General features: G+C 48.3%; 2 long non-coding RNA genes across 2 annotated transcripts; one reads left to right on the top strand and one right to left on the bottom strand.

Annotated features, from left to right (window-relative positions):
• Positions 1–5,964: 5,964 nt before the first annotated feature.
• LOC141370551 (uncharacterized) lies at positions 5,965–8,211 on the bottom strand. Its single transcript, XR_012374666.1, has 2 exons — positions 8,126–8,211; positions 5,965–6,146 (listed from the first exon to the last, which is right to left on the bottom strand). It is a non-coding gene; the product is annotated as an uncharacterized lncRNA (long non-coding RNA).
• Positions 8,212–9,064: 853 nt separating this feature from the next.
• LOC141370550 (uncharacterized) lies at positions 9,065–14,013 on the top strand. Its single transcript, XR_012374665.1, has 3 exons — positions 9,065–9,163; positions 12,325–12,531; positions 13,876–14,013. It is a non-coding gene; the product is annotated as an uncharacterized lncRNA (long non-coding RNA).
• Positions 14,014–16,471: the final 2,458 nt, after the last annotated feature.

The following is a 16,471-nucleotide window of genomic DNA, read 5'->3' as shown; positions in this document are numbered from 1 at the left end:
CAGCCCCTGAAATGGTGGGTTGGAGGTCCTTAGACTTGGGCAGGGCTCTCTCTACCTCTCAGTCTTCCCAAGCCCTGGCCGTCGACACGGTGACCACCCCAGCTCTATATCTCCAGGGAAGAGGTCCTCCTGAGGACCAGAGTCCTTCCTGGCCCTGCCTCCCTGCTGGTCATCACTCCAGGTGGCTGCAGGCCCTTCAAAGTCAACTCCCAACTGTGGCAATGACCCCTCCCTAGTCCACCTGCTTCTCCAAGTCCCAGAGAGATCTCCATAAAACAAAAATCTGTCCATGGCACGAAAGTTTTCCATGGCTTCCAACCCACCATTTCCATGCTCAAAACTTTTCCATGGCTCCCCATCACCAACAAGGTTAAGTTCGGGCTCTTTAACACAGCATGAGCTGCTCCCTGCTGACTTTTCCAGTCTGTTTCCCACCAGTGCCTATCTCATCCCAAATTCCAGGAACATCCAGCTGCCTCCAAGCACACACTCACGTCCTGTCTCCTGACCGCCATGGCTTTGTTCACGCTGTTCCCTCTGCCTGGGAATCTCTGCGGTCTCTTCTACCCTGGCCCCTACTCCTTGAGACGTCAACTGAGGTATCACCTTCTCGGGGGGCCCACCCTTTCCTGAGAGTCCCCCCCCCGCCACTGACCAATTCGGAGTCCCCAAGGTGAGGTTACAAACCCCTTCTTGTTCTGATAACGTTCTAGGCATTATCTCTATGCTCTATGTGAGCCCAGACCGTTTCCCGCCACAAGCAACAGAAACCACGTTTGAAACAACTTAGGCAGAAGGAAGGGCAGGGGTGCATCTGGGTTCCTGGGAAACTGAATCCAGAGATGAGAGCTGGGGGAAAGTCCCTGATGCCCAGCTGCACCAATATCATTCCTATTTTTTTGTCATTTATTTATTTAACAGCTTTATTGAAGTGTAATTGACATACAAACTGCACAAATATAAAGTGCAATGTGGTAAGGTTTGACATATGTATATGCCCCCGAAACCATCGCCAGGCAAGATAATCAATATACCCATTGCCTCCAAAGATTTCTTGTGTTCTTTTGTCATCTTCTCTTCCCTTCCCTTTCCACCTACCCCTCTCCCTCCATTTCCCAGGCAACCCGTGATCTGCTTTCTGTCACTCTACATTAATTTGTAATCCCTAAAATTTTATACAAATGGAGCCATCCAGTTTTGTCTGGCTTTTTTGATTCAGCATAATTATTTTGAGATTCATCCATGTTGTGTATTGGTAGTTTATTCCTTTTTAAAGCTGAGTAGTATTCCATTGTATGGGTGAACCGTAGTTTATTTATCCTTTTACCTCTTGATGCATATTTGGGCTGTTTCCAGTTTGCGGATACTACAAATGAAGCAGACCTTGTGACACGTGCTTTCATTTCTTTTGGGTAAATATCTAGAAGAAGAATGGCTGGGTCATATGATAGGTGTATATGTAACTAAGAAATTGCCAAATTATTTTCCAAAGTGTTTGTACCATTTTATATTCTCATCTGCGACGTCGTGTTTCACATCCTCACCAACATTTGGTCTGATCAGCCTTTTTACGATTTTTTTTTATTTATTTGAGAGAAAGAGAGAGCAAGTGAGCGGGGTGGAGGGGCAGAGGGAGAGGATCCTCAAACAGACTCTCTGCTGAGCACAGAGCCTGATGGGGCTCCTCCATTCTGGGACCCCGAGCTCTTGACCAGTGCCTTAGTCAAGAGTCCGACGCTTGACTGACTGTGCCACCCAGGCTCCCCTGATTGGTCTTTTTAATTTCAAACATTCTAAAAGGTATGTAATGATATCCCACTGCGGTTTTAATTTGCATTTCCCCAAGTGACTAATGATGTTGAGCATCTTTTCTTGTGCTTATTTGCCATTTGTAGATCTTTTTTGGTGAAGTGTCCGTTCAAATCCTTTGCTCATTTTTTATTAGATTGTTATTTTTTTGTTATTGAGTTTTGACACTTCGTCATATATTCTAGGTACAAGTCTTTTGTCAGATATATGACTTGCAGATATTTTCTTCTAGTCTGTGGTTGGTCTTTCCATTCACTCATCAATGTCTTTCAGAAACCACGTTTTTAATTTTGACTTTGATGAAATCCAACTTATCAATTCATTCTTTTTTTTTTTTAAGATTTTATTTATTTATTTGACAGAGAGAGAGAGTGCAAGCAGGGGGTGCGGGAGAGGCAGGGAGCCTGATGCGGGGCTCAATCACAGGACCCTAGGATCATGACCTGAGCTGAGGGCAGACGCCCAACTGACTGAGCCACCCAGGTGCCCCATCAATTTATTCTTTTATGGATCATGCTTTTGTTGTTGCAGCTAAGAAATCTTTGCCTAAACCAAGGTCACAGAGGTTTTCTCATATGTTTTATTCTAGAAGTTTTATAGTTTAGATTTTACCCTTTAAATTTTTTACTTTTATTTTTTTTTTAAGATGTACTTATTTATTTGGGAGAGAGAGAGAGCACACCCATGAGCAGGAGAGAGAGAGAATCTCAAGCAGACTCCACACACTGAGTGCAGAGCCCGGCGTGTGGCTCCCTCTCATGACCCCGAGATCCTGACCTGAGCCGAAACCAAGAGTTGGACGCTTAACCAACTGTGCCACCCAGGCACCTGCTTTTACTTTTATTTTTGTGTGTGAGTTAGTTTGAACTGGGTTTTGGTATTGCACAGAGAGTCCCTGCTAATATTGTAATCTATCTAGAAGGAAACTTAAAAGTCTTCAATGCTCCTCACTGACCTTGGGATACAATTCTAACCTCCCCAGCATGGCTCAAAGGGCCTGCGTGAGCTGCCCAACCCGATTTCCCACCCATCCTTCTTCATTCTTTGCTCTGCATATAATGAACAAATGGCAGTTTCTTGAGCTTGATGCCCAAGATAATTCTTTCTTCGAGCTTTAGGCAGGCTGAACCTCTCCCTCCCCCTCTCCTCCAGCTATAAAGTTCTTCGAGTTTGAGATGATCCAGGACCCCACTTGGGCATCTTCTAGGACTTGACCATTTATTTCCCTGTCCTCATCAAAGCTTATTTGTCCTGAACCCCATCCCTACCCTTAGGTTCAGGGTCCTAGCATATATCCTTTCATTTAAAAATAAAAATGTTCTTGTTTCTTTGTTTCCATAGCTGAGATAATATCCAGCATACCATCTGCACCCTGGTTTCTCACTTGCTTTCCCATTTTGATAGTGTAAGGATTTTTCAGAGCTTTTTTTTTTTTTAAATCACAATTACTTGATGAATAATAGTCCGTTTGAGTGGATATAAAATAATTTGTTTAACATTTTCCCAATAATTGGTTATTTTGGTTGTTTCAATTTTTCTGTTGTTGTTATAAACAGGCCACACTGTATCTCTTTGCACATAAATCTCTGTCAATTTGAGATTATTTCCTTTTGATGGAGTGCCATAAGTGTAATTACTGGGTCAAAGGCTGTAGTAATTTACATTCCCATCAGCAGTATTGTCTGTTTCATCACACCCTAGCCAGCATGGGGTATTCTCATTAAAATTTTTTTCTTCGCTCTGTACTGGGCAAAAAGTGTTATCTCGTTGTTTTAATTTACTTTTTAAAAAATAATTAGATATTAGACAATAGGTTCAACCTATGAGCCATAAAAAATTAATCTTCTCTTAATTGAGTGTTCCTATCCCTTCACATTTATCCAGCAGTGATTTGAATTTTTAAAACTCAATTTGTATGGATTCTTAAACACCAAGGATATTAACCCTCTATGTGACATCCTCAAAGTTGTTTTCAGTTTTCATATAAAGTCTAAAATTTAAAACCTTTTTTATTTATCTCTTCTTTTTGAATGCTTCCCTTGCTTTTAAGCTGAGAAGGTAATACTCATAGCGAGTTTTGAATGGATATTCACTTCTACTTTATTCAAGTGTGATTTTTAATTTAAATCTTTAATCCATCTGAACTCGATGTTGATGTATGACATGAAGTGAAGAATGAAGTGGATTTGCTTTTCCAAACAGCTTAGTGATCAGTCTGGCATCTTTGATTGACTAATCCTTTCCTGCTTACTGCTTCAGGGTGCCCCCTTTTTAACTGTGTGGGGTATGGTGATATTTTTCTCTTATACTGTGTGTGGGTGGAACTCCCTCTTCCTCACTCCCCACCCCACCACGCAAGCTTCCCGGATGCATTAGTCCTCTTGGGGACTAGTGACATTATATAGAGTCCCTAACTTGGCCTCTAGCTCCTGTGTGGGCTTCTGTAAATCGATAGCACAATTATCCAGACTTTTGTCCACAGGGGATCCTACAGAATGAGAGCCTTTGCCTTTCAGAGCAAGAGTCGGGGCTTGAGAAAGGAAAGATTCTGGATACCACAAAGCTTGGAGTCAAAGTTAATGGAAGGGGCAAAGAGTTTAAGCAAGCACAGTAGATGGAAAAGACAATTCACAATGCTGTCCGAACTTGGGCCTCATGAAGGGGCTAAATGTTCAACCTGTGAGTAGAAGGAGAGAAATCCGAGGGCATCAACTAGAACTTTGGCATTGCCTGGGTCCCTAGCAGAATATCATGCCCCAGGCTCTAAGCCAAGTCCCAAGGAGGAATATGATGGGGTCCCAGACAAGTTTGAGGGATCTCAGAACAGAAGTCTTTTTTTTTTTTTTAAGATTTTATTTATTTATTTGACAGAGAGAGACACAGCGAGAGAGGGAACACAAGCAGGGGGAGTGGCAGACGGAGAAGCAGGCTTCCCGCCGAGCGGGGACCCCGATGCAGGGCTCGATCCCAGGACCCTGGGATCATGACCTGAGCCGAAGGCAGACACCCAACAACTGAGCCACCCAGGCGCCCCTCAGAACAGAAGTCTTGAGTCCAACCTGGTGCTTACACAAAAGAGGACACAGGCTGACCCCCTGGAGAGGCCTTGTGGGGGCGGGGAGTATCCGAGGGTGCCTGGGGGCCCACTGAGGACCTGCCCAGGGCTGAGTGCGCTGGCAGGCCCAGAGAAGCTAAGGAAAGCTGAGGAGGATGCAGAGCTTGTGGGAACAGTGGCTGTTGGCATGTGAGGATGGGTCCAGAAGAGGAAAGGTTCTGCCCAGGATAGCTCAGCAGCATGTGTATCCTACCTGTGACCATGTGCTGGTCTGAGTCCTGGGGCCTGGACCCATACCTGGCCACTGTGGCCTCATTTTGAGTTATATACATATTTTTAATGATTTTATTTGAGAGAGAGCACGCACAAGCAGGGCGAGGGGAGGGAGAAGGAGAAGCAGACTCCCCGCGGAGCAGGGTGCCTGATGCAGGGCTCGATCCCAGGACCCTGAGATCATGACCTGAGCTGAAGGTAGATGCCCAACTGACTGAGCCACCCAGGTGCCCCTTGAGCTATATTTTGATGTCCAGGAGGGTTGGGCAATCTCAAGCTCGAGGAAGCCCTCTGATGAATGTCTTCTCTTGAAGATACACACACTGCTTTCGTCTTTCATAACTTTTACTTCTGATTCTGGTCTTGGTTTCCTGCAGCAGTCAACTTTTGAACAGGAGTTTCTGGGGGGTGCTCATTCTGGGGCACAGAGGGGCTGGGTCACTGGAGCCAGAGGTCGGAGAGCTGGCCATTAACACCCTCCAGGGTCTTCCAGAGCCGGGGCCCCACATGGGCTCAGTTTCCTCTTCTGCTCGTGTGGAAAATGGGCTGCCCACCCCATCTGCCTCACAAGGTTTGTATGACCCCACTGTGTAAACTGTAAAGATCCAAGCCCATGCTGGGGTGGGTCGTCCTGGTTCTGTGTCTGAGGGCAGACTTCCTTTCCCCATATCCCTTCAGCCCTGCATGGCTAGGATGCCGACCACCTAATCCCCACCCCCCAGCCAACTCTCCTAACCCTCATTCATTCTCCCCTGCAGGGTTTAGCACAAACGCAAAATGTGTTTGTCTGATTGTTCTATTGATCACAAACTCTTTTTGGCTAAGAATTTTGACCTTCCATTTCTGACAGTTTATTTTAAGCCACAGAATATATTTATTCTGCTCCCGGTTGGCTGCCCCAGGCTGGGGATGACTCCAAAATGAATAAGCCGAAGCCCCGGCCATGGGCAGGATAAAATTCTTGCTACAGTGAAACTTGGTTAAGTCACAAAGGTCACAGACGAATTCCCTGAAAGAAAGTTACGCGGACAGAGCTTACTCGGTAAAAGGCTTAGTATTGAATCCTCTCTCGGGAGGCCGGATGCATGTTATTGCCCAAGATGGACCCCTCTTGCCTACATGGCCTCATTCCCTCCGAGGCCTCATTTAGCTAATTGCCCTTGTTCTGCAATGGCTCATATCCCACAGGTGCCTTCCTCTGGGACAATTAATATATGAATATTGCTCTTTTACTAAAACCAAAACCAAGTGAAAAATTCTGCACCCTTTATGTACTCTCCTCCCTTCACAGGTAGGCAGGCCCTGGATCACCCTCACTCGTGACCTACCCTACCCCCCTGTAAAAAACTGGCAAAGGGCCCCGAAGGCCAACCCGGGGAAGCCAATGAGCCTTCACCTCCCCTGAAACCTCCTTGCCCCTGGCCTGCCGGGAGCCACTCTGTCCTTTCGGAAACTCTTCTCCCTGGGCTCCTGGAGAATGCCCCTCTGGCTTTCCCCCGCTCTGGACCGTCCTTCTCAGCCCCCTAAATGCGGCACCCCCTGTCCTCGGTTCATTCCCTCCATACTCTATTCCTTAATATCACCCACCCCCTGAGCTGCTTCAAGACACTCCCCCCTCCGCCCTTGAGCCCTGCCTGTGCCTGAAGCTGTCCTCGCTCTGCCCATCTCCAGCTGGTGCCCTCCTCTGGGCTGGCTTCACGTCTGCTTCCGCACTTAGACCATCAGCTCCGTGCGGGCAGGGACGTGTGTGGTTCTCACGGGCTCCCTCACCGTCAGCGGGCACACACGATGTGCTCAAAAATGATCTGTTGGACTGAGCTGAGGTGACTTTGGGCCCTGCAGTTGGGGTTCTGCTCTGTAAAGATCCAAGGCCATGCCAGGGTGGGTTGTCCTGGTTCTGTGTCTGAGGGCAGACTTCCAGGTGCCCAAAGGCACCTCATACTCAACACACTCAGCACACAACCCTTCTTGTCCAAAATCCAGTCCTTCACTAGACTCCTGCATGTCTTGGAAAGACACCAGCCCAACGCCCGGGGGTCTTGCCCCTCAGCTCACTTGCACTAATCCCCATCCACAGTCCAACCTCCAGCCTTGGAGACTTGACCACCCCGTGGCTCCTGGGTCCTTCCAGTTGTCTTCAACCCCACCATCAGCAGCCTCGCCCAAGCCACCACCAGCCCTGGTCTGAACGACCATCCCCCGGCAGCTCTCCGGCACCCCAGCAATCCTTGCCTCTCTGGCAGCCCCAGAGACACCTTGAACATGCACATGGGAACAAGCCGTTGCCATTTGTAAACAACCGCAAAGAGACCCCTATCATTCTCCGAACACAGCCCCACACCTTCTCGGCCTGCCCAACTCTTCAGCTCTTTTCCGTCCCTGCTTCCCCCTCGTCCACCGGCCCCAGGCTCCCGGGCCTTCTTTCCCTCTTTCCAGAACAGGCCCTGCCCGCGCATGCCCACGGCAGGGCCCCGGGGACCTGTGCTGCCCGCAGTGCTCTTACCCCGCTTGATGCTCATCTTTCAGATCTCCTCTGGGAGATATGAACAGCTCCTCTGCGCCCTGCCCCGGCCCCGTGGCTGGGCTCAGCCCCATACGCCTCCCGTTTGCGATTTTCCTTGTTAACCGCCCGCGTACCCCTGCGACTGCTGGCTTCACCTCTGCTTCCGCACTTAGACCATCAGCTCCGTGCGGGCAGGGACGTGTGTGGTTCTCACCGGCTCCCTCACCGTCAGCGGGCACACACGACGTGCTCAAAAATGATCTGTTGAACTGAGCTGACAACTTTCTCTTGACTCCACAGCACTTCACTCTCTAGCTGCCAGACAATCCTCGAAACTTTTCTAATTATCTAAACTGAATTATCCAAACTTCTGTGAAAGGGGCGTCTTTGAGGACTATCTCTCGCCCTGAGGCCCTGCAGTTGGGGTTCTGCTCTCTCACCCCAGAAACCGCTCTCGCCCAGGGCTCCGATAACCTCCTAATTACCAACTGCAGTGGGTGGTTTTCCATCCCTGGCTTATTGGAATTCTCCGCAGGGTTTGATATTGTTGATCACTCTCGCCTTCTTGAAACACTTGGCTCTCTTGGTTTCCATGACAACACCGTCTCCTTGTTTTTAACCCGTCTCTATGACGACTTAGCCTTCCCAGTCTCATTAATCAGAGGCTCTGACTCAACCACCCTTGAAATGTTAGGGTCCTGAAGACTCGATATTGTTGAAGATGTCAATTCTCTCTAAATTAATGGACAAATTCAATGCCTTCCGCATCAAAATCCCACTGGGATTTTTAAGTGGAATTTAATAAGCTGATTCTAAAGGTCAGATGGAAGAGGAGATGGGCAAGAACAGCCAAGATAATTTTGAGAAAGAAAAACAAGCGGTGGGAGCATAGTAGGAGTCAAAGGACTGGGTTCGCCCTACTAGGTAGCATCTGACGAAGCAACAGTGATTCAATAGCATGGTCAGGAATAGACACACTGACCTACACAACTCAGAGTTCAGGATCAAATCCATGTCCAAAGGGAACCTGCCATATTCTAGGAAGGGCATTTCAAATGAAGAGCATCGGTCGCCAGGAGCACGAAGGGCCCCATATCTCAGCCCTTTGAAAGGAGCCCGCTGGGGCAGCCTTCCCGAGGCTGGACCATTTTCTTTCCTTGCAGCCCATCTCCTACTCCACCTTCAAAACTTGCCCAATGCAGGTACCAGTCCCTTAAGACCTGCCTCTTTTTTTTTTTCTTTCTTTTTTCTTGCTTTTCCTACTATGAAAGTAATACATGATCTTGGATGGCGAGGATATTGTATACTGTGTTCATTATACGATTCCGGTTCTCTTGTGTTCTTTTGAAATATGTTCCCATAACACAGCGATACCTGAACATTACAGAAAATTTGGAGCATAACTAAAGAATGAGGAACAGAAAAGTCTTGACAGGAATCCAAGCACCCACAGCCGTGCTATGTGAAAATGCACGTGAAGAGTGCATTTCTTCGCAGTCTTTTTTAAAATGCATTTGTTTACGGTAAATACTTTTATTATATATATAATTTTGTGCCACCCCTTTACGCTGATTATATGCTAAGCATTTCCCCGTGTTAGTCAACATTCTTTGTAATTACTACATTTAATGGCTGTCTAATAATCCACTTAAATGAATGAAACATAATTTGGTGAGCCGTTCTCCTGGGGCTGGAGATTCCGAAAGTTTCTTCTCTTTTCTTTTTCTCTTCTTTGCTTTTATAAATCAAACCACAGTGCACATCTTTCTGCACCAGTCTTGGGGGATTGTTTTAGATCATTTCCTTGGGACAAGCTTCCTATAAATGGAATTCCCAAGTCAAACAGCATGAGGCTTTTCGAGGCTCTTCATGCATCTTAAGCAAATTGCCTTCCAGAAGGGTTTTGCTACTTCCCAGGCCTACCAGCTGTGTAGGAGAGGCCCGCACCGCCAGGACAGAGCCAGCACTGCGGGACTCGTTCTGTAGTGCTCCTTCGATGGGCCTGGAGTGCTAGCTCTCCACCCGAATTTACATTTATTGTATTATGACTAAGTTCAACATTTGCAACTGAATTTGCCTTTTGAACTTCATATTTTATAAATGGACTCTTACCGCCTTTGATTGCCCCAACATTTCATTAGGAAAATTCTTACTGCCTCTGTGAATGTTTAATTTATGAGAATTTTCAACCCAGAAAAGCTTTACATTTCCTATAGTCTATTATGTTTGTATTTTCCATCATAATTCTCTCTATTGCTGTGAAGGCTACAATGGCCTCCCTTAATCACAGTTTGAATAATGAATCATTTCCATTTTTTTTTCTAGCTCCTAATATGCTTTTTTTTACATTTAACTCTTTAAATCACCTGGCATTGATTTTTTTAAATTTATTTACTTAAATTCCAGTTAGTTAACATACAATGTGATAATAGTTTCAGGTGTGCATAGGGTGATTCTCACTCCCATACAACACCCAGTGCTCATCACAACAAGTGTGCTCCCTAATCACCTGGCATCGATTTTGGTGTTAGTATAAAGGGAGGTAAAAATTGCTTTTTGTTTCCCAGGTAAAAATCATTTTCTAGCCCCACTTAATGAAATCAATCCTTAATAAAATCCTTCCACTTCCCATTAGTTTGTGATGTCTCTGCTCTCAGAAGCCACAGGGGGAGATATTCCAGGGATCTGCATCTGGGCTTTCTATTCTATTCCATTGAGATGTCTTTCTTTAAAAAAAAAAAAAATCAAAACCTGTTATTTTGTTTATATTATGCTGCAATATCTGTCGGGGTTAGAGCCCTGGGCAGCTCTCCTTCACATCAGCTCAGTTGCCCAAGCGTCTGACGCCCACATCGAACTTCCTTGTGGGCATCTCACCTTGGGTTTCCCATGGCCCCACTTTTTCACACATGTACCCATTTTCCTAGCTGCTTCTACTCCCTGGAAGTCAGGTTGTATCATTGTGCTTCCTAGGTAGAGGCAAATGGCGTCAGGGCCCTGACGTCTGGAGGTGGAGTCTGGAGATCTGGGCTTGACCACCGCCCCGTGTCCCCCGGGACCTCGGTTTTCTGTAAAACGGGGCTGTGATGGTCACATGAGGTAAAGAACGTCAACACACAACTTCATTCCCTGCTCAACACATGTGTGTGAGGTGCGGGAATACTGGAGTGGGCAGGGAAGAGAGGAAATGGAAGAGATGGTCTCTAAGAAATGGACTTCAGGGAGCCTCCAGGAGAGTAACTAAGGGGCAGGGCTCTTTTAGGGGAGAGCTCTTCAAAACAGAGGAAAAAAGGCAACTCCAAAGAAATTATGACAGGGGCCCCGAGGGAAAAGAACAGAATGTTGAGGAAGGGATGGGCAGGGGCCCTGCTCTGGACAGGGGGCTGGGGAGGGCCTCTCTGAGGGGACATGTAAGCTCAAAAGGCTGAGAGGAGGGAGTTGGGCGAGAGCCTTCCCGGGATGAGGAACAAGAGAAGCCAAGGCTCTAGGAGAGGAACAAGCTGGTGCATCTGAGGAACTGAAAGAATTGGCTGGTGGCCGGAGGGCAGTGGTTGGAGCACGTCAGGAGGCCTGACAGATGGCCAGGCAGACCAGGTGGGCTGTGAGAAAGAGACAGGATTTTGTTCTAAGGGCCATGGGAAAGCGCGGAAGGCTGCCGGGATGCACGATACTGATGTGATCCTCCTTGGGTTGTAAGAAGTCTGCTTTTACTTCTGTGTGACAAGCAGAGGGCTGAGGGGGCAGAGTCCTGCCAGGCCACTGCCGAAAGAAGATGGAAGATGGAAGGCGGCTGGAACCAGGTGGTGGCAGTGGCTGTGGGAAGGGTCAGACTGGGGACGACTCTGGAGACTGAGCTGCCAGGACTCGCTGGCACTGGGTGGGAGGGGATGGCAGGGAAGTGTCAAGGATGACTCTCAAAGGCCAGGCTTGGGAAACCGGGCTGAAGGTTGGACCTTTGTAGAAAAGCGGAAGACAAGGGAGGAGAGAAGTTCTGGGGAGAAGTGAGCATTCTGATTGGCTGTGGCAAATTTGGGGTGTTGTCATGAAAGTCTTCCTGGTAGAGCTGTTGGCTGGGTGGTTAGGCTTGCCAGTCCAGAGAGGGCAGGTGGGGCATAAAATTGGAGTCATTAGTGACCTCCCAGGGAGAGAACATAGAGGGAGATGGAAAGTGCCCACGCATGAGTGTTGAGGGAACCCAACCCTTAGACGGTGCGGGGAGGAGGCTGAGGAGGAGTGGCCAGTGAGGGCAGAAGTTAACTGGGAGATCCGGTGTCACCGTAGTGTCATGGAGGCAAGGAGAGGCGATGTCAGGAGGGAGTGTCAGCTGTGTCAGAGGCTGCCGTGAGGCTGAGTGAGTTCGAGAAGGGTGTCTGCCAGGTTGGGCAATGGGGGTCACTGAAAAGAATGGGGGTGGTGGACAGGGGGGACCAAGGCCTGGCCAGTGGGCCGCGTTGCCGCCTATGAAGAGCTGGACCCGCGTTGGGAGGAGTCCTAACCCTTCCTCCTGCGCCACCCTCCTAGCACATCTCCTGGTCCCTGGCCATTGAACTCGCCTGGTGACTCCTTAATACCCTAGCCTTCCATCCCACCTACCCCCCAACAGCCCCTTTTACCTGTAACCTCACTCCGTCAGAGTTCCCATGTCTTTGTGCTAAAAAGAACATTTTCTGAACTTCCATTTCAGACATTTGATTTCAAGCAGAAAATAATTATTCTGCCTCTACCTCGCGCGCTGCCTGTTGCTAGGTGCTGAAAGGTACAAAACCTGAGGAAGACATGGCCCCAGACACGAGGCACGACCAAACCACTGCTAATTAGAGCTGTAGTCGGTACCCAGAGGGCAGAGCAAAAGCCTCCAGAAGAACATGGAGATCAGCTTACCTCGTAAAATGTACATGATTTAATTGTGCCCCTTTCCACCAACACGGCTAATCCTTTCACCTCTACACTTAATCCCACTACTCGGAGGCCCCTCGCATGACCTGTCGCTGCTCTTCAAACTCGGCTCCCATAGCCCTCCTCCCTCCAAATGTCAGCGGCTAAGACACAGCACCTTCCTGGGCCCTGCTGTCCCCCCCAGCTCCCCCTTTTGCTTTCTCAGCCAGACTCCGGATCATCCCCCACCCGGGTGGGCTTCTGGTCCCTCCCCCAAAGTTGCTGTGGCAAAGGTCCCCAAGACCAGGTCCGGGGGATGTCCTCACCTCCCCTGACCTCTGTGCATCTGGCCCACCAGTGGCCATGCTGACCTGTGGGCTTCCGAGATCCCCTCTTTCCTTGTCTTCCCCTCTTTTTCAGACTCCCCTTCCCATGTCCATGGGTCTTTGGACTTCTCTTTCACTGTGCACCTTTCCCCTCAAACTCTTGCATCCCTAAAGCTGTACCTGCCTCCTGGGGCTGATTCCCCAAATTTGGACAGTCCAGTCCAAGCCACCTTTGAGCTCTAGACCAACATGCCTGTCTTTCTCCTTAATGACTGCTCTATCATTTACAGTCCTGAACTCTACTCCAAGCTCCAGAGCCCGATGGCCAACGGTCTACCAATATCTGATATCTCAACAACATGACCCAAATGAAACTCCTGGTCTGGTTTTCTTCTTGATTATCTCTCTTTATTAAAATGCTTATTCTTTCTTCCCCAAATTTGTCCACATCTGGTGTTTCCTATTTTGAGGAGCCGATACCACCGCTCTGGTGGGAGACACTTGTCACCCTAGAATCTCCTCTCCACCCACCACATCCCATCGTGAGGCTTAATGCCTCCATTCACAGCAGCAAATGCTTAGTCCAAGCCACCACCTCTCGCTGCCCTTACCTGCTGACTGGTCTCTCCAAATCTACTCTTCCCTCCAGTCATCCAACTCCCACCGAGCAGCCTGAGTGGCCGTTCCAGAATACACATCTTTTTTTATGCCCACCTCCTATTAACACCACTCAATGGTCTTAAAGAAAGATGAACTTGGATTTCTCCAGCCTCTTGACACACCATGCTCTCCTCCCCCTGACAGTCATTCTCCTTGGTTCTTGCTAACAGAAGCCACTCTCCATGTGACATAGATTGATCTATGTTAATCACAGTGTCTGCTCCTCTCAACAGTGACTGCTTTATGAGTGGGTATTTGTTGCAAAGCTGACCAAGGAGAGGTGGTGGTGATGGGGTCTTCTGGGAAAAGTTTCTTAGTCTTTAAAAAGAAGTATAAGGAAGAACCATTTTCTTTCATCCTTCTATGGACATCAGTATGATGAACACAATGTCTGGAGTGGCTGCAACTATCTCGTGACCATGGGAACAGAAGTGCACGTACTGGGGGACGGACAGAACCTGGGTCCTTGATTTCATTAGAGCTGCCTCCCTTGGAACTTCTCATTATGCGTGGCAATAAATCTCTTATTGTTTAAATGTTTTTGAGTTGAGTTTCCTTTCACTTGTTTCAAAATCATTCTTACTAATAAGCACCACAGCCATGATGGTCTTCTGTTTTCTGGAATGCACCACCCTCCCACCATGGAGCTTGGCGCACACTGTTTCCTTATGTGCAACGCTCTCCTCATTCCTAATGAACTTCCATTCCTCAGATCAAATGTTCCTTCTCTGATGTAGGAAGATTTCTGCATGGCAGCTATCAGAGTTTGAAATTATGGAGATCTTTATATGCCTGATTAATATCCGACTCCCTCAAGGGATTGGCAGCTTATGCGGGCCAAGACCAGCTCTGTCCTTACTCAGCATTGTGCACCCTCCTACATGTGTGTCCCAGCGCTTAGACTGATCAAATTCACCAATTCATTCAGGGTCCTGGTAGGAGAGAGAGTGGTGTGCTCAAAAGGATTTAACTGAAACTAGTATAGTGAGAGGATTATTCACAGAGCAGGGCTCAGTGTTCCAGCGATGATAAAGGACCCACAGATGAGCAACAGTTCGAAACCATCACCACTTCTAGGCCTGAAGAGATGAGAAGAGGGTGTGGGTTTTCAGAACACATAGAGAAAGCGGTGACTTTAAGAAAGGGACCCTACCTGTGACCATAAGTAAAGGAAGGCAGTCACTGCCAACCCACAGCCAATAGGAAGTCAGCCAGGGCAAACTTCCTCCCCCCTCCCTCCACTCTCCCCATTGGTTCCTCTATTGGCCAAAATCAAGGAGAAGCCAGAGAGAGCAAGGAGTCTGGGGGTGGGGGGCGGTGTAGAGGTCAGCCACCCCAAGCACAGAACAAGATGGAGAAAGAGAAAGCCTTGAGGAGCCAGTGAGGAGTATCCAGAACAGTCACCAAGTGACCTCCTAGCTACTTCAGTGCAACTTTTCCCTTTCTTATCAGTCTCAAGCACCCTGCAGAACTTGCCAGTGTAGACCACCTTCCCTCCAAGTTTTCAGGATTGGAAAGGGCATACGAGGGAGTCTTTCAAGGTCTTGCCCTCTTCTCTTGAGACATTTCCAATCATACCCACTTGTTTCCTTTCAGCAGGGCTCAGAGGATGGATCCCAACTCACAAATCGTTCCTCTTTTCATTGTCGCCCTCTTTGCTGGCATCCTCTTTCAAGATGAGAAAATTCTAGGGTCTCTTATTTTGAAAAATCCTCCTGTGATCACCCACAGTCTTCTTGTTGCCACCCAACTCCTGCCCTAGCCACCCAGCCTTCTCTAAGGGCGGGGTGTGTGTGTGTGTCTGTATGTCCTCTACCCATTCCCTCCATTGCCCCCTGTAAATAGCTATTACCCCTCACTCTTCCTGCCAAGGTTCACGATAGCCTCCGACTGCTAAATGCAAGGGAGTTTGCTTCTTGTTTTTATGAGACTTGGGCCATATAGCAGGTTGATTAGTTTCTCCCCGAAACTCTTTACTACCTTGGGTGCCATAGCAACCCCTCCCTTAGTTGTTGCATCTCCCAGGTCCTTCCTTCTCTTTCTCTTTTGTTGCCCGCTCACACCTTTGGGGCCCCTCAAATGTCACTATAGCCCACAATTCTGCCCTGGGCCCTCACCTATTCTCTCCCTACCCTCCTTCCCTGGCAGTCTCATGGGTTCCTGAGGTTCCCATTACCCTCTGTCCCTGGGTTGGCCCCTCCAGTTGAATTTCTTCCTGAGCCTCAGATTTTGGGATCCAGCTGCCTGATGGGCCCCACCTGGCTGTGCCCCCAGCCCTGACCTCTACCTGAGACTGAACCCATGTTGCCCCCCTCAAACTGGCCCCCATATCATGTTCCCCATTCCAAGAACCTCTCTACCATCGCCCCCTAAGACACAAACAAGTCACCCTTCACTCTACTCTTGCTCTCACTCCTATAGCCAACAATCATCCTGCATTTCTGACTTTATTTTCTAAAGGTTTCTGGGTTCCATCCAACCCCCACCACCACTGTCATGGTTCCAGGTCAAGCCTCATCTTATCTTATCTGGACCATGACCACAGTCTCTTAATTCGTCTCCCTACCTAGAGACTGTCACTTTCCAAATCTAGGCTTCACGCTGGCTACCACAGTGCTTGTCCCAAACCACAAATCTGAAATGTCACTGGTGTCAAGACATTCAGTGGTACCCACTGACTGCAGGATGATGTCCAGACTCCTTGATGTGGGGGGAATCCAAGGCCCTGCAGGGCCTGATCTCTGTCCACTTTCTGTCTCCCTCTTCCCATCCCCTCCTGCTCTCATATTCCAGGAATACCAGATGCCCAGCTAGATGCCTGCAAGCTCACCCTTGCTACTTGTCACTTGTGGGGCTTTGCTTGTGCTGCTTCCTTTGCTTGGAATATCCTTCCTGTCCCTTCTACCTTGCTCATTCCTGCTCATCTTTAAGAAGTCAGACCAGTGGTCACCTCCACTGGAAAGTTCTGTG

This window comes from Callorhinus ursinus, unplaced genomic scaffold (genome assembly GCF_003265705.2).
Source record: "Callorhinus ursinus isolate GAN/ISIS: 27379988/994484 unplaced genomic scaffold, GSC_fseal_2.0 scaffold38, whole genome shotgun sequence".
NCBI classification, from domain to species: Eukaryota; Metazoa; Chordata; class Mammalia; order Carnivora; family Otariidae; genus Callorhinus; species Callorhinus ursinus.
Note: the sequence above shows the minus strand (reverse complement) of the source record. Positions and strands in the feature narration are given on the sequence as shown.